This window comes from Lepus europaeus, chromosome 18 (genome assembly GCF_033115175.1).
Source record: "Lepus europaeus isolate LE1 chromosome 18, mLepTim1.pri, whole genome shotgun sequence".
Classification (NCBI taxonomy): Eukaryota; Metazoa; Chordata; class Mammalia; order Lagomorpha; family Leporidae; genus Lepus; species Lepus europaeus.
Window position 1 is genome coordinate 7,382,541 of NC_084844.1, and position 14,456 is coordinate 7,396,996.

At 56.3% G+C, this 14,456-nt stretch overlaps 1 long non-coding RNA gene across 1 annotated transcript in view; it reads left to right on the forward strand.

The window, feature by feature from the left end:
* Nucleotides 1-10,324: 10,324 nt before the first annotated feature.
* The window catches only part of LOC133777265 (uncharacterized), a 169,196-nt gene continuing 165,064 nt past the window's right edge, over nucleotides 10,325-14,456 (forward strand). Inside the window, exon 1 of the long non-coding RNA XR_009868509.1 lies at nucleotides 10,325-10,663. This is a non-coding gene — a long non-coding RNA (uncharacterized LOC133777265). The remainder of the gene's footprint in view (nucleotides 10,664-14,456) is intronic.

The following is a 14,456-nucleotide window of genomic DNA, read 5'->3' on the forward strand; positions in this document are numbered from 1 at the left end:
GTGTCAGAACTTCAGGAGCTGGGTGGGTATGGACCAACGCCTTGTTCCGGGGAGCAGCATTGTCTCGGCGCTGGGCTCAGAGCCCAGCCTCACCCAGGAGCATCAGCTGACGGGGGCGTGTTGCCTCCACGGTTCTCTCTTGCAGAGTGGCCGACTTCTGCCTGAAGACAGGGGTCGCTTCCTTCCCTGGGAGACATGCCGGGGCACCCTACAAACAGGCTTCGGCTTCCTGGCTCGGCTGAACAGGACTATGAGGCAGAACCTAATGGCATCTGCTGCTGACTTCTGATAGCCTGGCTGCTGACCGGCCTTACCGTCGGGGCAGCCATCCTCGGACTTGGTGTTTGTGGCTGTGTGACCTTGAGTGAGTCGCTTGCCCCCTCTGGGCCTCATTTCCTGCCTCTATAAAATGAGATGTTGAATGCATTTCCCAAGAACGTGACTTCTGCTTCCAGGCTGAAGGCTCACACTCTGGTCATTTTTCTCTGCTCTGGGCTTGGCATCCAGAAGTTCTCAATACGTATTCAGTGGAATGAATGGATGAACATGTGATAGTTTGTTATCCTTTCTCATCAGCTGTGGCTTTTCCCTGGAGACCATGGAGGCGATTAATGGCTCATGACCTCATCAGAGACAATCTCTTATTTTCCCACAGGAAACCCAGGCTCTGCTCACCAGGGCTGACCCAGAACTGGAAGCTGCACCTCGCCTCTCCTTGCAGCCGAGATTTCTACAAGAGAGCCGTCTCTCGGGCTGGCCGGCAGGGAGGCAGATGATGTCAAAGGGTTGTACAGCTGGACTGCCCAGAACTCCAGGTCAGCTCAGGCCCCACCCACTGGCCTGGTCTGGCTCACAGGCTGTGCCGAGAGGAGAGCCAGAGCTGCAAGCTGACTTGGGCCCCTACCCACCACCTGGCCCAGGTCAAGGTCTCCTGTCTCCCTAGGCCGGTTTTCTCATCTGTAAGGGATGGGCCCCACTTCAGGCTTAGGCCGTTGTTAGGTCCCCTCTGTGTCCCCTTCCAGGTCCCCAGACTCCTTGGTGATGGAGAGGAGGAGCCGGAACTTCCAGGGTCAGCTGGAGTTGGGAGCCCACTGATGTCAGAACCCGCAGCTGCTGTGTCCCAGGAGGAGCGGGGTGGGGCCCAGGCACCTTCCAGAACTACTCGGGCACGTCTGCCAGGCATCTGACCTGCTTGCTGGAAGGGAAGATGTGAGCCGGGGGAAGGGAGGCCCGCAGGGGCAGGGGTAGGGGGGTGGGAGGTTTCTTGCAAGCTCTGGTGGGGGAGTCCTGTGGAAGTCCCTGGCCCTGACCCTTCCCAACCTTTCGTCTCCAGCCCCCTCCCCACTCCCCTGCCCCTGGTGCCGTAGCTGATCTTTCCGGGTCTGTGAGAGGCAGAGGGTGCATTCCAGACAGGTCCCAAGCCCTGCATCCACTGGTGCCACACGCCTGGGCACCTGGGGCTCTCTGTAGCCAGCTCCATCCTCCAGGGGGAAGAAAGTAGGTTCTCGGCCCAGCAGCTTTGATCCAGCCCCTCCCACCTGGGCGTGAGGCGGGTGCACCTGCTCCTGCTGTCCGGCAGCACAAGGCTGTACGGCTTTGTGTTTCTCCCCCCACAATGCATTCTTCTTTCCTACGGCCAGCCCGCTGATACAGCCTGCTGTATCAGAAGTGAGGCCTCTGCTCTCCCTTCAACCTCCCTCCTTTGGATCAGCTTTGTCCCTTCACTCAGGGGAGCCTTCCTGTCTATTATAGCTGAGATCTACATCCTTTTTTTAAAAAAATATTTTTATTTATGTATTTGAAAAATAGGCAGAGTTACAGAGAGGCAGAGGCAGAGAGAGAGAGAGGTCTTCCATCCACTGGTTCACTCCCCCAGTGGCCAGAAGGGCCGAGGCTGGGCCAATCCAAAGCTAGGAGCCAGGAGCTTCTTCCAGGTCTCCCACTTGAGTGCAGGAGCCCAAGGACTTGGGCCATCTTCTACTGCTTTCCCAGTGCGTAAGTAGGGAGCTGGATCAGAAGTGGAGCAGCCGGGACTCGAACCAGCGCGCATATAGGATGCCAGCACTATAGGCAGTGGCTTTCCCTGTTGCACCACAGCGCCGGCCCCTAAGATCTACATCTTTTACGGCTCTTCTCACACCCAGCAATGATTTAGGTGTTCACTTATTTATTCCATCTCTCCCACAAGGTGGCTGGCGTTTGGCACAGTGGTTAAGGCGACTGCATCCCATACATGCTGGCGCACCTGTTGGACGCCCGACTCTGACTCCTGACCCAGCCTCCTGCTAACGTACACCCTGGGAGGCAGCAGATGGTGGCTCAGGACGTTGGGTCCCTGGGAGACCTGGGTGGAGTTCCCAACTCTTGGTTTCAGCCTGGGCCAGCCCTGGCTATTGGATGTATTTGGGGGGATGAACCAGTAAATAGTTCTCGCTCTCTCTGATGTAAAATAAAAATAAATCCATCATTTTGTCAAAATTAGAAAAGAGAAGGAGCTCTCTTTGTCATTACATCCCCAGTGCCTAGCATAACGCTAGTGCTTACCAGCTGCTTACTGGATGTTTGTGGAATGAATGAATGATGGTCACCATTGTTTAAAGAAAAGCAAGCCAGGGCCCAGTGCTGTGGCGCAGTGGGTTAAAGCCCCAGCCTACAGTGCCCGCATCCCATATGGGCACTGGTTCAAGTCCTGGCTGCTCTACTTCCAATCCAGCTCTTTGTTATGGCCTGGCAAAGCAGTAGAAGATGGCCCAAGTCCTGGAGGAAGCTCCTGGTTCCTGGCTTCGGATCGGCGCAGCTCTGGCTGTTGCAGCCATCTGGGGAGTGAACCAGAGGATGGAAGATCTCTCTCTTTCTCTCTCTCTGACTTTATCTCTCTCTGTAACTCTCGCTTTCAAATAAATAAATAAATCTTTAAAAAAAAAAAAAAGAAAGCTAGCCATGGACATTCTTTGTAGAACTTCTAGGGAGAAACTATCCTTCTCATAACTGGTAACACTAAGGCAGACATTTGGCCTAGCATTTAAAACACCGGTTAGGTCACCATGTCCCACATCAGAGTGCCTGGGTTCAAGACCCGCCTCTGGCTCCTCACTAATGCAGACCCTGGGAAGCAGTGGTGATGGCTCAAGTAATTAGATTCCTGCCACCCATGGGGAGGCCTGGATTGAGTTTCCAGCTCCTGGCTGTGGCCCCAGCCCAGCCTTTGGGGTTGTGGGCATCTGGGGAGTAGCGGATGGGAGGTCCCTGTGTCTCTGCCTCTCAGTTAAGTAAATACAATACAATGACACTGCCACCTTTATTCCCTGTCATGCCACAAGCCATTAAAAATGTTAATTGATAGAATGATGTTGGCACATTAACTCTCCCAGCCCGGGCAGCTTGCTGGAATACCAAACTTTGGGGTGGAGCTTCTTGGGTGAGATTTCTGCCCGAGAGATTTTGACTTGAAAACTTCTTTCTTTCTTTCTTTCTTTCTTTCTTTCTTTCTTTCTTTCTTTCTTTCTTTCTTTCTTTCTTTCTTTCTTTCTTTTTGACAAGTAGAGTGGACAGTGAGAGAGAGAAAGACAGAGAGAAAGGACTTCCTTTGCTGTTGGTTCACCCTCCAATGGCCGCTGCGGCTGGCGCATTATGCTGATCCGAAGCCAGGAGCCAGGTGCTTCTCCTGGTCTCCCATGCGGGTGCAGGGCCCAAGGACTTGGGCCATCCTCCACTGCCTTCCTGGGCCACAGCAGAGAGCTGGCCTGGAAGAGGGGCAACCGGGACAGAATCCGGCGCCCCGACCGGGACTAGAACCCGGTGTGCCGGCACCGCTAGGCAGAGGATTAGCCTGTTGAGCCATGGCGCCGGTCTGAAAACTTTTTTCTAAACTAGAATTATGTAAGTGTGCACACCCACTTACAAAATCAAAGAGTCTAAAATGTGCATCTGAAGATGAGCGCAGTGTGAGGTTCTGCAGCGTTTTAAGATTTATTTCTTTTTGGAAAAGTTACAGAGAGAAAGAAAGGGATCTTCCATCCACTGGTTTAACCCTCAAACAGCCACAACAGCCAAGGCTGGGCCAGGCTGAAGCCAAGAGCTTCATCCCTGTCTCCCACGAGGGCGGCAGGGGCCCAAGCACTTGGGCCACCTTCTGCTGCTTTCCCAGGCCATTAGCAGGGAGCTGGATCAGAAGTGGAGCAGTCGGGACACAAACTGGCATCCACAGGGGATGTTGGTGGTGCAGGTGGTAGCTTTTCCCCGCTGTGCCACAGCGTGGGCCCGGGTTCTGCAGTGCTAACACAGGCTCTGGTGAGCTGCTGCCTGCACTGTCCAATAGTAAACTTTCTGTGATGGTGGAAATGGTGGGTGTGCTCTGTCCAAGGCATCAGCCACTCCTTTCAGCAACAGGAGCAGGATGGGTGGTAAAGGCTCCAGCAGGGCATGGAGTGGGGAGGGGTGGACGGAGAACAGGGGGACTCCCTGGAGCCCTAAAGTGTATCGAGTACCTCTTCTTGTCAAGACACTGCACGAGCACTTGTCACCATTCAACCACATTCTCACACCAGCATGTGCAGAGCAGGGACTTTTCCTGAAGGAAGCTTGGTGCCGCAGGTGCAACCGTGTAAGAAGATGGAGAATCTGCTGCTGGGATGTTTCTAGACGCATCATCTGGAACTGGGGGTGAAGGCAGAGGTGCTTCCCAGACAGGGCTGTGGGGTTGAGCCCTGGCTCTGCTCTTTGCTCTAAGGTACTTCACAGCTCTCAGCTTTGCATGCTCTCATGGGGTTCATGGACCTACTGTTAGCACCTGGGGAAACTACAGGACAGGAGACATGGTTAATGACCAGGACAGTGCCTGGCGCATGGCAAGCCTTTAGACCTGTGATGCGGTGTTGGCACTACCCGTACGGAAGAAGGCATGCTGGTGCCAAGAACCATATCCCATGCACCAGAATTCATTTCCCAAAACCCGATCAGCCTCTCTGATGTGCTATACTCTCAGTGGTAGGGGCAGGAGGATCGGGACAAGGAGGGATAAAAATGCATGACCTCAAGAAACTTGTGTAGAGAGGACCCACAGGGCCCATGGGTTTCATGGAGTTCTGGTAGACAGCAGAGTGGATTTCCCGGAAGAGGTGGCAGGCGAGCTGGCCCTTCAGGGCAGGTACAAGCTGAGGACAAATCTCCCACGGCAGAGGCTGAGGGGGACGTGGGTAGGGGCGACAGCAAGGACTGCAGAAGCCGCTGAAGCCTGCTCAGAACAGCCAACATTTCAAGGGTCCTGAAGCACAGGGGGTTTGCTGGGGAGAACGGGGCAGGGGCGTGGAAAAGGAGACAAGGAGGGAGGGCACTGGCCACTGTGCGGGGTGTGGGCTTCTGGAGCTGTTTCTCCTCCTCCATGATTTTCATTTTTATTTTTCTTTTAACCAAAAATTGAACATGCAAATTCTAAATTTAATATGGAAATGCAGAAGTCCAAACGTAGCCAAGCTATTCTTAGAAAAACAAAGTGGGTGAGATTTCACCCACTGAATACTAAGACCCGAGAAAGGTGTTAGAGGGGGCGGCCTTGTGGTGCTTCTGGTCAAGCTGTGGCTTGTCACGCCGGCTTCCCACATGTGAGTGCTGGTTCGAGTCCTGGCTGCTCAGCTGCTGACCCAGCTCCCTGCTAATGTGCCCAAGGAGGTGGTGGAAGATGGCCCCAATGCCTCCATGTGGGAGACCACCTTGTGAATGGAATTTCGGGCTCCTGGCTTCGGCCTAGCTCCAGCTGTTGGGGCCATTTGGGCAGTGGATCAGTGGATGGAAGATCTCTGTCTCTCTCTCTGTCACTCTACCTTTCAAATAAATGCATAGACTCATCTTTTTAAAAAGTCATTAGAGGCTGGCGCCATGGCTCACTAGGCTAATCCTCTGCCTGCGGCGCTGGCACACGGGGTTCTAGTCCCGGTTGGGGTGCCAGTTCTGTCCCGGTTGCTCCTCTTCCAGTCCAGCTCTCTGCTGTGGTCTGGGAAGGCAATGGAGGATGGCCCAAGTGCTTGGGCCCTGCACCCGCATGGGAGACCAGGAGGAGGCACCTGGCTCCTGGCTTCAGATTGGTGCAGTGCACCGGCTGTAGCGGCCATTTAGGGGGTGAACCAATGGAAGGAAGACCTTTCTCTCTCTCTCTCACTGTTTAAATCTGCCTGTCAAAAAAAATAAATAAAAATAAAAAAGTCATTAGAATGAATATATAATGGCGCAGAGGCAGAGAAATTGACTAGGGAACAGAACGGAGAGCCATGCACCTGCCCCCAAAAGGTGAAAACTGGATGCACGAGGGAGCAGGTGTTTCTGTTGTTTTACATGTATATTTATATGTCTATATTAAGCATATGAATTTCTACCTTTTTAAGTCACATTTCAATTGTAGGATAGATTTACAGGACAGATGGTGGGACTCTAGGACACCCCACACAGTCCCTCCTGTTAGCCTCCAAGTACTGCACACATGTAACAAGTGTGAATCCATACAGATGCGTCAGTATTAGCCAAAGTCCGCACACCTTTCAGAATTCCTTCCTGTTTCTCTGGTGTCCCTTTTCTGGGCCCAGGATTCCAGCCACACCCATGCATTTAGTGACTCCTCGGGCTCCTCTGGGCTGTGAGAGCGTCTCAGACCCTCCTGGCTTCTGGAGGACCTTGGCCGTTCGCGGTACCGCCCAGGGGTTTTAGCAGGACCTTCCTCAGTTGGGACTGGTCCTAGGCTTGCTTCGTGATTGGATGGTGGGAAGTTTCTGCTTCCTACCCGGTCCATACAGCAGTTGTGCAGCCCACACCGTGGAAGTGGGGGACTTACACCCCCTTCTCCAGGGCCGTGTATCTACACACATCACCTGGGGTTCTTCTGCACACTTGCACGTGTCTTTATTCCTACCATGACATCCGTGTGTCCCGGTGCATATGGACTTTATATTTACATTATAAAGCAATGCCGTTGTAGTTATTTGGTTGCTCAAATCATTCGTCAGTGTTGGGCTCTGGGAGCTCCTCAGCTGGTTTCTGGATGCCTCTGTCACACTCGCATCACTGTGAGGTGTGTGTGTGTGTTTGTGTGCACGCACGCGGTGGGCTTGCGTCTCTGGGTTTTAGCATCTTCCTACCCTCCGCACCACCAGATGCCCCAGGTTTGTCTTGTCTGTCTCCTGCCCCTGCCCCAGATTCAGCCGTGTCTCTGAGTAGCTTTGCTTCCTTTCCTTGCACAATATTAGAAACAAATCCGGCAGAAGGGGCATGGAGGTCGAGCGGCTCGTGGCTACTGGGATGTGATTCCTTGTCTCAGGAGAGAGCCAGGAGATACAATGCAAATTAACCCATTACACGCGCCCATCTACAACACTTGGGTCTGTGTATCTATCCAAAGCTAGACATGGCCTGTGCGGATGTCTCTGGAGGTTTATCGAGCAAGGAAGGGGTGTAATTCCAAATCTGATGCAGAAAATCAGTCTCACAGCGACAAGGAGACATACACAATTCGTTCGATTTTGCTCTGTGCTTTTCTAATCATTCTAGTAGCTAATGTTTGCTATAGCTGAATTTAGGGAGACTGGTAAGTGGATGAAGTGAAATGCAGGAGAAGGTTGGCAACAGGTAGCAGTTTCACTGGGAGGTGACCAGATGTTCCCTCCCTTGTCTGGCTGTGCAGCTGTTCGCTCTGGGAAAGACAGGGAGCAGGCGGACCGTTCCCAGCAGTGACACGGAAGGCTTCTCCCTGGCATTCCAAGGAGGGAAGATGTAGGGAGCTCAGGTGTTTCTGCCTTTGGTGGTCACCTTGCTCCCAGTTTTTCACCTAGGAGAGGTGGTAATTGTGATTATAGAATGGGAATACTCTCTCCAGGAGCCAGGATACCGGGGCTTGTGGCCAGAATGGGGAAAGCAGCTGGGAAAGCCATGACTGTGCTTAGAGAAACCCAGGAACCCCCTCCTCACCTTCTCTCCTTCCTGGACCCACTCCCCTTTCCTCAGGGACACACCCAATGCCTCCTGGCACTTTCTTTTTTTTTTTTTTTTAATTTTTTTTTTTTGACAGGCAGAGTGGATAGTGAGAGAGAGAGACAGAAAGGTCTTCCTTTTTGCCGTTGGTTCACCCTCCAATGGCCGCTGCGGCCGGTGCATCTCGCTGATCCGAATCCAGGAGCCAGGTGCTTCTCCTGGTCTCCCATGCGGGTGCAGGGCCCAAGGACTTGGGCCATCCTCCACTGCCTTCTCGGGCCATAGCAGAGAGCTGGCCTGGAAGAGGGGCAACCGGGATAGAATCCGGTGCCTGACCGGGACTAGAACTGAGTGTGCCGGCGCCGCAAGGTGGAGGATTAGCCTGTTAAGCCACGGCGCCGGCCGCCTCCTGGCACTTTCAACACTGATGACCGTTGTGCTTTTATGGAAACAGGTGCCCTTGGCCAGCCCTCTTGGCGCCTCCCCTCCCATCACAGCCTCAGTGATTCGGTGGTCCATCTCACTTATCTGTGCTTGTGTTCAGCAACAAGACTGGTTAGGAGTCGGTGCTATGGCAGGTTAAGCCTCCAACTGCAGTGCCGGCACCCCATATGGGCACCAGTAGGAGACTCGGTTGCTCCACTTCCTATCCAACTCCCTGCTAAGTGAACCAGCGGATGGAAGACCTCTCTCTCTCTCTCTCTCTCTCTCTCTCTCTCTCTCTAACTATGCCTTTCAAATAAATAAATTTTTCCTTAAAAAAAGACTGGTTAATCACAATGGGTGTTGCCAGGCAGCAAGGTCTGTGTGGGTTGAGTTCCATCCCACACTCCCCCAAATCCTCAGCAGCTTTGAATGCAACTTTGTTGGCAATTGGCTCTTTGCAGGTGTAACTGATCGAGAGCCCCTAACCCAATGGACTGGTAGAACGCCAGGTGGCCGGAGACACGGTGGAGTCAAGGCTGCGCGTGAAGACACAGGAGAAGGTCGTGCGATGGTGAGGACTGGGGTGATGAATCTGCTAGCTAAGGGAAGCTGGCAGGCACCAGCAGCCGGCGAGAAGCAAGGGGCAGACGCTTCCTCATGGTTCTTGGAAGGAACCAGCCCTGCTGCCCTGTTGAGTTCAGACTCTGGGCCTCCGAAACGGCCAAAGTCCTGTTGTCCTCAGCCTCCCAACATGTGGCTTTTAGGGCAGCCAGAGCGGGGGCGCGGCCCCCACTCCTCCTGGGCGATCCCGGGCAACCAGTCCTCCAGGTTGATGGCCCTCGGCCTGCCCTTCTTACGGGGTTGTGCCTCTTTGGCTGCCCACTCCCACCCCACTCCTTCCAGACCCAGCTCTGCAGGGTCTCGGCTGGCGACCCCAGGCAGGGTGAGTGAATGTCCCTTACACATCCACACGGTGGGGAGGGGGGGTCACGAAGCTGCTCCCTCCTCCCATTTGACTGTTAGTCTGTGAAGAGGCCTGCCGGAGACGTCCCCAGGGTCTGCAGGCGCCCAGTGATGGGCGTCGATAATGAAAAGACAGCTGCCCAAGCCGAAGCCCGGCTACGGGCGGTGTTTGGAACGGAGGTGAGGACGGCCACTGTGAGGCTTCCATCCCACATCACAGTGCCCGGGTTCCAGGCCCAGCTTTCTGCTGATTTCACACCTTTTGGGGCAGCAGGTGGCGGCTCAAGTACCTGGGTCCCTGCCAAGCACGTGGGAGACCCGGATGTTGTTCCTGCTTTGGGCCTGGCTCCGCCCCATCTGCTGTGCGCATCTGTAGGGAGGGTGAACCAGGGGATGGGGACTCTCAATACATACATACACACTTGGGAGGTCAGCCGCCCACGTGAAAGTTGGGGTGCTCAGGCCACCCTGGGTGGGCCAGAAGCAGATTCCACCGCTGTCTGTGTGGGATCGAGAATCCCAGGCACACACTGTAGTTGACTCCTGTTTTAACGTCCACACAGAAGATGAGTGGCCAGGTGCGAATGGCAACTTTCCTGGGTTCCTCCTCCCAGGGTGGTGGGTGGGGCGCAGGCAGGGGCCCGTGGCACGCACCTTTCGCACAAAGGCCCGACATTGGTAGCCACGCGACTGGGACCTCAACCTCGTTTTCATCCCTTGGGGCGCAAGGCGGGAGGCGGCTGCTGCAGGGACCCCCACGGCTCCCGGGGCGGCTTTGCATTGGTTCGTGGCTGGGCACCCCGAACTACAAGTCCCAGGAAGCCGCTCGGCCCCGCCCGCCCCTCGGCGCTCGGCCCGCCCCGCGCCGCCCCGCGCCGCCCCGCTCTATAAGGGCCGAATGGCCCTGCGGCCGGCAGAGCGCGGAGGCGGCGCGGGCGCGCGGGCCGCCCGGGGCTGCGGGAGGACGCGGCCGGCCCCCAGCCCCGCCACTCCTCGCCCATTCTCAGCCGCCCGGGCCCCGCCGGCCCGAGGCGGGGAGAGGGTTTGCCTTCGGCTCTTTCTTGCGCTCGGCATGGAGGACTTCTCGGGGGAGCCGCGTCCGGGCGAGGCGCGCTCGCCTCCTGGGGACCCCCGCCCGGGCACTGCGCGCGGCCGCCGGGGACGCGGGGCGCAGAGGCCGCGGGTGGAACGTGGGGAACGGGTAGGGGGCTCCGGACCCATAACGTGGATTACTTGGTGCCCAGGAGCCGGGAGGAGGAGACCCGCGCCCTCGCGCCGGTCCTGTGTGGCTCCGTGCCTGCAGCCGGCGCGCTCCCTGCAGGTAAGATTCGTGGCGGTTTGTGGAGGGGGCTGCGCTTTTTGACCGGACTTGTTTTGTTTTGTTCTGTTTTTTGCCTCTCCATGTTGCTTTCCTTAGGCGTCGGGGTTTTGGGTGGCAGTTTTTGTGCCTGCATTTGACATCTCCGAGGTCTTTCCAGTCATCCCTCTGCCTCCAGGCGGAGCGGATCCGCCGGGGTCCTGGACGTCCCGGCCGTCGTCTTTCAGTCTCCCGCGCCCCGGGAGCGTGCCTCGGCCGGGGGAAGCGCCCCACGCCCCGGGCCGCCCGCGCGCTGCCCCTCGGGGGCCCGTTACTCCGGGAGCGGCGCCGCCTCCGCGAGTGCCAGGCGCCTTTGGCGACCCCGAGTGCGCAGGGGGCGCAGCGCTGGGGCGCGGGCGGCGCTGCAGATGGGAGCCAGGGGGCCAGGGGCTTGGGCGAGCGGCTTCGCTGCCAGGGCTGCGTTTGGCCGGCGGTGGGAGGTGGCCCGGGGCGTGCGCCCACCGCCCTCTCTGCGCGCCGCTGTGGGTGGAGGAGGTTTCCTGGTCGCCGTGGAGAGGGGCTCAGGTCCTGGGTGAAAGGTCCTGTGCCCACAGCTTCCTCCTCTCGCCGTTCCTCCGTGAATGCCCGGTTCGGGGCCGCGTGGTGCCTGTCACTGGGTAGGCTGTGTGGAGGAGATGTTTATTGAATGAATGAATGACTGAGCCACTCCGCCCCTGATGGACAAGGCCCCAGGGGCCTCCCCTTCTGCTCCCTCCTTGGCCCTTGTGTCCAGCGCTGGCACCTAACTCCTGGGAATGCCGCCCCCGCCGCTGCCCCCGCCCCCCAACCCGGTGGCTGCTCCTAGGTTCACTTTGGGAACCTGTCTGCCAGCACCCCCCAACCCTGCACAGACCACTCCTAGCCGCTGGGCAGGGGGTCTCCCTTAGCCAGCACTCAGGGTGCTGTACCCTTCCAGGGAGCACCTGCTTGGGAGATTGAGCCAGACAGCAAGGGGGTGGGGGGCAGGGGGAGGTGGAGGTGATATTTTTGTGTTACCCTCCCCCCAGCTGCTTCTCACCCCACCCCGGTCCCTGGAACTGCTCAGATTGGTGCAGCCAGGTGCCCTGTGTGCCCCCGCTCAGCCCTACCCTGGGACGGGAATGGTGAACTGTCCTGGTGGCCTGTGTGACCCACGGCACAGCACCCCTCCACCCTGCGTGATTTTTTAAAGTAACCCACGTTCTCTTTATTTTATTAAAAAAGAAAAAGTTAAAAACAAATCCGGTCCTATAGTAATGCCGACAGTTTGACATACGGTGACCTCCTGAGAGATGTGAAGTCTTGGGTCGCTGAACACGGGGGCATGTTCTGAGAAATGTGTTATTGGGCTGCGTGCTTCCCCAAACCGGGGCGGTTCGGCCCCCTGGAGCCCTGGGCTGCACGCTCCAGCCGCCGGTCTGCAGCACATGCTGTAGACTTTGCTCTCTGCACGGCTCCCCGCACCCCGCTCCCCGCCTCCCCCCGTTTTATTTGAATGCTTCCCTCATGTAATGACTGTGCAATCCTGCGTTCGCGGCAGGCATTGAATCATAATCTGCCGGACAATTCCTCTATTGTTGGACGCTGAGGTATTGCCACACTGGTAGCCTGTGTGCACTGGGGAGCATCTTAGACACTTGAGGTTTCTGTCCACGGTTTGCAGCGCGGGCTCGGTGGAATTCCCGACGTGGCTGTCTTTGCTTTAGGGCAGTCACGCTGAAGGTCCGAGGAGTAGGTCCGTGGGTTTGCAGGACGCCGCGGCACTTCCCGGTCAGATTAATGCCACTCTTGGAGAGGAGACGCGGAAGGCACAGGGCAGGCGGCCGCATTGAATGCTGTGTTTTGTTTCCTGCTGCTTTCCCCTGCATCAAAGACTTGATGAGCACTGTTAGGAGAGAAGTTTAAAATGAGCCTTCAACTGTGCTGCCAATTGTTTTAGCTGGGGGGTGGGTATTAGGCTGAGAGGTTAAGGCGCCCGCATGCTGTGTTCAGGTCCCTGCCCCTGCCTTGCTCCCGGCTCCAGCTTCCTGTTAGTGCACACCGTGGGTGGCAGAGGTGTTGGCTCAAGCTCTTGGGGCCTTGCCACCCGGATTGGAGTCCCAGCCCCTGGCTTTGGTGTGACCCATCTCTGGCTTGTGTAGACATTTGGGGGATTGAACCGGCCAATGGGAGATTGGTGTCTGTCGCTCTTACTCCGCTTTTGAAATAAATAGAAATGGAAAAAAACCACAAAAATGGGTTTTAGCCATACTCAGGTTAAGATTAAAAAGTCTGTACTTTTAGGAAATTGATGATTTTGGTGAAAATCTAGGTTCCTAAGGAAGTTCTAAAAGTGGTACCTGGGTTTCCCTGTGTCCTTTACCCAGCTTTCCCAGACGTCAGCGGCTGACACGGCCTCGGTGCACCGGGCAGGTGCAGCACATTTGTGCTGGTGTTAGGCTTCTAACGAACCTGAAGGCCGAATTCTGATCGCTCCACTTGTTCTCATGCTTTTTCTGGTCCAAGATCTAATCTCGGATCTCACGGTGCCACAGTGGGAGCAGCGAGGGGGCAAAGCAGACAGTCTTTCTTCTGGAGTGGGTTTGAATCCAAGACATCCCTTTGACCTTCTTCCCGGATTAACTCACCCCCCCATCCCTACCAAGAGCAGCAAGAGCCAGAGCGGGCTCCCTGGGGTCTTCGAGGAGCCCTGAGTGTAAGTGGGAGAGCCCTCTCTTTGTCCCCTCTCTACCTGCTTCCTGAAGCTCCACCGGGAATACATTGTTGAGTAGAACTTGGGCGATTAGCCTGTCTGTCCCGACATGTCTTCTGGGGTTAGATGGATGACATCCGGTGTGCGTGAGAGCCGGCAGCTGGGCCGTGCCTGCGTGGGTGACTCACCTGTGGGAGCAGCAGGTGTGTGGGGGGTGCTCAGCGTGCAGACCCAGCACATTCTGTGTTTCCTGGTCACCTGCACAGATCCAGAGCCACAGGAGTTGCTGCTCTTAACCCAGAAGGAAGCCAGGGCATCGGCGGGTCATCTTGGGCTTGGCTGGCAAGCGACGCCCCTCTTCTGTAGGGGATTTTGTTTTTCTCATGGGATACAGAAGGACAGCCTGAGTGGGTGTTTGGAGGCAGCCAGTGTGGTTGCTTGCGGGTTCTCTGAATAGAGAGCAAAGTTAAGAGTGTGTGGTTATTCAGGCCAAGAAAGGGGCCCTTCTGCCTCTCCAACAGGGAGACCCCAGGAGCCGGTGGCGTGCCCATGGGCTTGGCCTGTCTGCTTCCAGTGTTGCTGTCTTCCCCTGCGTGGAGTGTCTGCGATGTTTGGGACAGAGGAATGTTGAGGTGACTTAAATCTCAATGAACAGGGCCGGTGCCGCGGCTTAATAGGCTAGTCCTCTGCCTGCAGCGCCGGCACGCCGGGTTCTAGTCCCGGTCGGGGCGCTGGATTCTGTTCTGGTTGCACCTCTTCCAGGCCAGCTCTCTGCTGTGGCCCGGGAGTGCAGTGGAGGATGGGCCAAGTGCTTGGGCTCTGCACCCCATGGGAGACCAGGAGAATCACCTGGCTCCTGGCTTCAGATCAGCACAGTGTGCCGGCCGCAGCGGCTGTTGGGGGGTGAACCAACGGAAAAGGAAGACCTTTCTCTCTGTCTCTCTCTCTCTGTCCACTCTGCCTGTCAAAAAAAAAAAAAAAAAAAAAATCTCAATGAACAGAAGTCTGTTGTCCGGGTCGAGCTTCCGCTGCTGTCGGGACTGGGGTTTACTTTTCCTCTATGAAGCACTCCTACCCCCTCTCTCC